A 7,107-nucleotide genomic window follows, 5' to 3' on the forward strand; every position below is an offset into this window, starting at 1 on the left:
GTCTTCTGGAGGTAGTTTGGAGGTTAAAGTTGATCTGAAAGAAGTAATAGAAATTATTCTTCATTCTCTAGGATACAGTTGTAGATATCCTTTAGCTTTTATTTTCACTGTCTGGTAAATTGTCCCTTTTATATTCTTGGAAACTTGTATTTCTATAGGTTTCTCTAGGTTTCCATATTTGTTCTACTGAACATAATACAGACCCACAGTGACTGTTAAACATGTGTGTGTGTGTGTGTGTGTGTGTGTTTGTCTCTGTCTGTCTCTCTGTTTGTGTCTCTCTCAGTCTCCACCATCCTCACATACCCCGCCATATGTGTGTACATCTCTGTGTGTGTATTTATTGAATCTTAGGTCAATGGTAACTAATTTTGGCTATTCTATTCAACTGTGGAAGTGTTGGGAAATGTATATACACACTCATTTCGATTGTGTTTTATTAATCATGGTTCTTTAGTGAACATAAAGAATGAATTTCTCTATATAAATAGAAAGTGGAGGTATGAGAGAAATCTGTAGGCAAAGGTCAAGGTAATATAAAGTTGGATAAAGCCAATACTTACTTATTCCACAAGGTTTGAAGTCTCAGGTCTTCTTCAGTATCAACCCGAATCCTGAAGAAGTAGGTTCAGATGCCAGTGAAGAAATGAGCTTGCTAGTAAGATGAGAGTGAGCAGGAAACAACTCAAAGCTTCCTTCCTGTAACTTACATAGGCTGCAACAGAAGTGGGGTCCAGTTAGTGGTGTGTCTTCTAGTCTTAAGATCTAGATTAAAGGTGTCTGTGTTCATGCATCAAGATTCAGATTAAAGGTGTCTTTTACTACCCAAAGAGTCTGTATTTGATCTACATCTATTTACTTCAAGTTAAGTCAAAACAATGTTAAAGTGCATCCCCTCCAGTTTTTTAGGTTACTTAAGTCCACAGGTATTCTGAACAGAAGACATTTGGTACTCCTTCACCACCAAAATGATGTTTCAAGGCTGTGGTGCATTGGGTGGTGGGGGGATGGTGCCTGAGCTGGAAAAGAAAATAAAGACCCTACTGTGAGTTCCTTCAGATAGGTTCCTGTCTATGTTTTTTCTTTTGTTTTGTTTTGTTTTTTTGTTAATTTGTTTTTGTTTTGTTTTTGTTTTTTGTTTTTTATTATGGTGGGGAGTAATGAATTCTGCAATGGTAAACTGGAATGGGGTAACATTTGGGATAGAAAGAAAGACAGAGAGAGAGAGAGAGAGAGAGAGAGAGAGAGAGAGAGAGAGAGAGAGAGAGAGAGAGGAAGGAAGGAAGGAAGGAAGGAAGGAAGGAAGGAAGGAAGGAAGGAAGGAAGGAACCAGTACAGAGAGAAAAGTAAGAGAGGAGGCAGTTTTTCCAGTAGAGTTTTTCAGAGATGAGTTGAAGAGAGAGATATGGAGACACTGGGAAAGACAGAATGATTCAGAGAACAAGAAAGGAGCCAGAAAGCAGTGTAGGCTGATAAATGGGAGCAGCAAGGCAATGGAGCACTGTTTCTCAGTGGTTATCATACCACAATCTAGGCAGTCTTGTAACTATGTCTATTTCTTCTCAGAGATCTTGGTGGGTGGGGGTGGGGCAGTTGTAACATCTATGCATAGGATTCTCTGTCCTAATAACTCTAAACATATATGGTTACATTGAGCAGATTTCTGACAAGATTGATAGTGAATATCTATTAAGCATATGAGTTATGCAATCATTAATGCTGTGATCTTTAAATTTTTACTGTTGCAAATGGTTAAATTAATATTATATAAAGATTTACCAAATCAGGATAGAAATTAGCGATTCAGACTGTTCTAATGTAAGGAGGCAATGTTTACATAACTGCCAAAAGCAAATATGGTAGATGGCCACTGGCCTGTCATTAACTAAGATGGCACTGAAACTACAACCAGTCATATGGTCTGCATTAGCTAAGCTGGTGCTGAAACAATAGCATAGGAAAACCTTACCTGCCCACAACAAAGATGGCAGTCACTCAGCAGACTGCCCTCAATGAAGATGGTGCTGAAGCTACACCCCTGTCTGAAGGAAAGTCACAGCTTTGTTATATCTTGAAAATGTCAGAAATGGCTGTGTATCAGCAAAAAAAGAAAAAAACCATAAAAAGAGAAAAACACAAAGAGATAAATGGGCATGTATTCTTTGAGGGACAAGTGGTCTTTCCTTTCCATTCATGGAACAGCTCAGCTGTCACATCTGGTTTAGAGCAGCTGAAGACTTTCTAGTGTTTTTATAGTAAAAATAACTATTATTATCTGTATTTATTGTCATCTCTTGAAGCTTCTAGACACTAAGTCTATTCTAGGCCTAGAAAAAAATTTAGCCTCTGATACTTATAGGTGAATAAGTCATTCCTATTTAGTTTTTTCTGAGGTCTGGGTGGGTAGTTTAAAACTCTTCTCAATTGTACCTGATACAATATGAATTATTTCAGTTTTTCCATAGCTGCTTTTCTTTGCCACATACTAACTTTCACCAACTATTGTACTTTTCTGGCTCCTTTCTTGTTTTCTGAACCATTCTGTCTTTCCCTGTGTCTCCATTTTTCTCTCTTCAACCTGTCTCTGAAAAACTCTCCTGGAAAAACTGCCTCCCTTCTTACTTTTCTCTCTGTACTGGTTTCTTTTTCTTCATTATTTATTTTATTTATTTACATCCCAAATGTAAATAAATATATTTGGAATGCAAATTCCAGTTTATCCTTGCAGAGTTCTTCACCATCCCCTTCCCCAAATAATAGACAGGAGCCTATCGGACAAAACTCATAGCAAGTCCTTTATTTTCCTTTCTAGCTCAGGCACCCCCACGCCTCCCACCGCCCCAATGCACCACAGTCATGAAACATCATTTTAGTGGTGAAAGAGTACCGAACGTCCTCCTGTTTAGACTTCCTGTGGACTCAAGTAACATAAAAAACGAGAGGGTATGCCTTTTAACAGTTTGTGGCATAAGTTGCAGTAGATCCAGTTCAACTACAGACTCTTTGGGTAGAAAAACACACCTTTAATCTGAGTCTTGAGTCTGGAAAACATATACCATGAATCCAAATCTTAAGTCTAGAAGACACACCGTTAACTGGGCACCACTTCTCTTGCAGGCCTATAAAAGTACATAGAAGAAGGATGCTGTGAGTCTGCCTGCTTGCTCTCACTTTACTAGCAAGCTCATTTCTACACTGGCATCTGAATTTACTTCTGCAGGATTCTGTTGAATTCTGAAGAGGACCTGAGACTTCAAATCTTGTGGAATAAGTAAGTATTAAAATTAGCCAACTTTACATTAGTTTGACTTCTGCCTACAGATTTTTCTCATACATCCACTTTCTATTTATATAGAGAAATTTATTCTTCCTGTTTAGTAAATGCCCCTGATTAGTACAACATAGTTGAAATGATAGTGTTTACACATTTCTTAACAGTTCCAAAGTTGGATATAATAGTCAAACCTAGTTACCATTGATCTAAGATTCAATGAACATGCAAAGGTATATACAGAACCATGGTAGGTTTGGTGGGGTGGTAGAGGCTGAGAGAGACACAAACACAGAAATACAGAGACACACAGACACAAACAAGGGGAGAGAGAGGGAGAGAGAGCACTCACACGCAAGACAGACAGAGAGAGAGAGAGAGAGAGAGAGAGAGAGAGAGAGAGAGATATTTAACAGTTACATTGGGTCTGTTTTATCTTTTGTAGAACAAATATGGAAACCTACAGAACCTACATAGAAATAGACATTTCCAAGAATATGAAAGGGACAATTTAGCAGATATTCAAAATAAAATCAAAAGGCTATCTATAATTGTATCTTACAGAGGAAAGAGTACATTCCATTACTTCTTTCAGATCAACTTTAACCTCCCAACTACCTCCAGAAGATATGTCAGGGGACCTGGAAGCCAAGATCTGTGGCTAGAATATCTGTGGCTATAATATCAGTGTTCAGAAATTCTGCTACAAGTGGACCATTAGCAACTTTTCACTCTGTATGGATGGAATTTGGGAAATTATTACAAGCCCAGTGTTCTCATTTGAGGCCAATGAAGAAGTGCAATGGTGTTGGTGAATACACTGAAACAGTGTTGATGAAGAAAGCAAAGATTAACTGTCTGTATGCCTGGGTTTGCACAGTGGTCCAAAGAGCCCAGTTTTGGCAAAGTTCCAATGCTGGATCATAAATGCCCAAGGAGAGAAACATCAAATTACAAAGATCCCAAAGGTTTTAAGGTTTCTTCCAAACCAACAATGGGGATGGAGAAAATTCATCCTTCGAGATTTCCTCCTCTCCCATAGGCAATGGCTTCTCCGTGAAGACCAGCTCATCCTGTGTTTCAAGGTTTCCATACTAGGACCCTCCTTTAGCAGGCCTGGACATAACATGACACCTGCAATCAAGGATCCAACACAGATGTTGGCCAATGATATATGAGAGCCGTGGGAAAATTCCCTCTTCACAGACTGCACCCTTGTTGTACGTGGTCAGGAATTCAGAGCTCACAAGCCGTCCTAGTAGCTCACTCTCCAGTTTTCAGAACCATGTTTGAACATGAAATGCTGGAGCGCCTAACAAACCGCATTGAGATCCATGACATTCACCTGCAAGTCTTTAAGGAAATGATGGCATTCATTTACACAGGGAAGGCACCACACCTCCACAGCCACTCAATGGCCACTGGCCTTTTGGCAGCTGCTGATAAGTATGACCTGCAGGACTTCAAGGTCATTTGTGAGGATTCCCTGTGCAGGAACCTCTCTGTGAAGAATGCTGTACCAACTCTCATCCTGGCTGACCTCCACAGCACAGAGCACCTGAAGACTAGGGCCATGGATTTCATTATACTACATGCTTTTGAAGTCTCTGAGACCTTGGAGTGGAATTCAGTGGTGGAGTCACATCCCCACTTGGTGGAGGAAGCATTTCACACCCTGGCTCCTGTACATTGTTTTTCCTTGGAGCCCTCACTCAAATGCCAAAAAATATTGTAGGAGCTCGTCAGCTATGGCCTGCACCTGGCTGCTAACAGCTATAACAAGTGTTTTTAACAATGACTTCTGTTTAGATTAAGTTTGACTGGAACACTTACAGTGAATCTGGGGCAAGGCAGCATGGTGGCTATGGATTTCACAGAGCTGTAATACTTCAAAATGGTGTGTAGGGTAAGTGCAGCACTAGGGTCTTGGACACTCTACCTGACACCTATCCTATTGATGTTGTTTTATTCTTGTCTGATGTCTCGGACCTGGAATTCACCTGGCCTGAATCATATCCTAACTGACTTTCTTTGCAGAAACCTGTTTGCTTTGGAATGAGTAGAATAGGTGAACTAACTTAAATGTATTAACTGATGTGTAAAGTTTTTCACCTAATTCATGTGTAGTTTCTATCTGCAAATAAAAATTCTTTCAACTTTACTGTATTTATCCTCTTAATTGCCGGTTGCCTTATTGTTTCAATTAAGACCAGCTCTTGTATTGAATCTATTTAAGCGAATGAGAAACCTTGACTGACCTTTGCTTTTGTACAAGGGCTTTCAGTTTCTCCCCATTTAAGTTGATATTGATATGGGGTTCTTCTATATTGCCATTATTATATTTAACCATATCATCAGTGTGCCAATCTGTGGAGAACTTTTATCATTAAGGCATAGCTTCTTAAAGACCATGTATTGTTCCTGTTTAATGATCATGTTTTTTTGCTTTTTGTTTGTTTCCTTTTGTATTGCTTTTTATTCCTTCAGTTAGTCTATGTGACCAATTAAATTTTATAGATTTTTGTATATTGAATTACCATTACTCACCTTGAGACAAAGCCTACTTTGTTTTTGTAATTGTTATTTTTCATGTGTTCTTCAAATTATTTAATGATTATGTTTGCATGAGTCCATAAGGGAAAATGATGCATGTTTTCGATATCACTGTCACTGTAGTCTCTCATAAAATTGAGTGGGAAATATCTTTCTCTTTTTATTTTGTGAAATGATTTCAGGAGTATATGCTATAATGCCTTTTAGAATACCAGATGAAAATTATGGACCTGAGCATTTTTTGATGGGGAGATTTTAATGGCTGCTGCTATACTTTGATGCCTTTGATTTGGTGCACACATAGTGAGAATTTAAATGGCAGCTTAGGCGTTTTTACTTTGATGAGTATTAGTGCCCTTACCTAATATGAGTTCAACACATATTCATGTGATTCTCCCCAGAGGGATTGACTCTGCTATGACCTTACTCCTCTAGGCTTCTGAACACCCAAATGTACAGGGGAGACAGTTTGTGTCCTATGTACCATTAACCAGTAATGACCTTTATAATTGTAAGTCGTAGATCCCCTCCCTCCATTTTCAAAAAGACCCTCAGATCCCCTAGGTCTTTTAGATTCAATCATGTTGACTCATAATCCCACCTGGGATGACTGTCAACAACAGTTCCAGGTTCTTTTCGCAGCTAAAGAAAGTGAGAGAATTGTCAGAGAAGCTTGGAAATTGGTTCCAGAGGTAAATGGTCTGCCCACACAAGTCCAGGCAAATATTGATACAGCCTTAACTTTGACCATACCCAACTGGGATTTTAAGGCTGTTGAACGTAGGGAGAATATAAGTGTCTACTACCAGATTCTGTTGGATGAGCCTCAGGGAAGCTTCAATCAAGTTGGCCTATAAATTTACCTATGGTAACCAGGTGAAATAATGAGAGCTCTACAGAATATTTAAAAAGAACTGTTTGAAGCCCATAAGATTTATATACTGTAGGACCCAGAAATGAGAGAAAATTGTCAGTGGGAAGCTTGGCTTTTTTTCAACAAACAGACCCTGATATCTGTCAGGAACTTCCATGCCTGTATTGTTTTGCTGGTAATCAATGTCCTATAACTTTAAATAGGAAGAACTATATGACTGAGAGCCTCTGGCTCAGCTCCATTCCATGCCCTGGGTAAACTTAAAGGAGGAGGGGATAGCCAGATAGTTTTCGGTGGCACAGGGCACAAAATTCTGTCTTGAAAAAAGCATCAGTGCAAATTTCAAATAATAAACTTGGGTACAGGGGCAACAGCCACCAAGACCTATCCAGGTCTAGCCAAAAACGAT

At 39.1% G+C, this 7,107-nt stretch overlaps 1 pseudogene; it reads left to right on the forward strand.

Moving 5' to 3' along the window:
* Nucleotides 1-3,900: 3,900 nt before the first annotated feature.
* Nucleotides 3,901-5,006, forward strand: LOC147996399 (TD and POZ domain-containing protein 2-like; annotated as a pseudogene).
* Nucleotides 5,007-7,107: the final 2,101 nt, after the last annotated feature.

Source organism: Rattus norvegicus, chromosome 2, assembly GCF_021556685.1.
Source record: "Rattus norvegicus strain SHRSP/BbbUtx chromosome 2, alternate assembly SHRSP_T2T, whole genome shotgun sequence".
NCBI classification, from domain to species: Eukaryota; Metazoa; Chordata; class Mammalia; order Rodentia; family Muridae; genus Rattus; species Rattus norvegicus.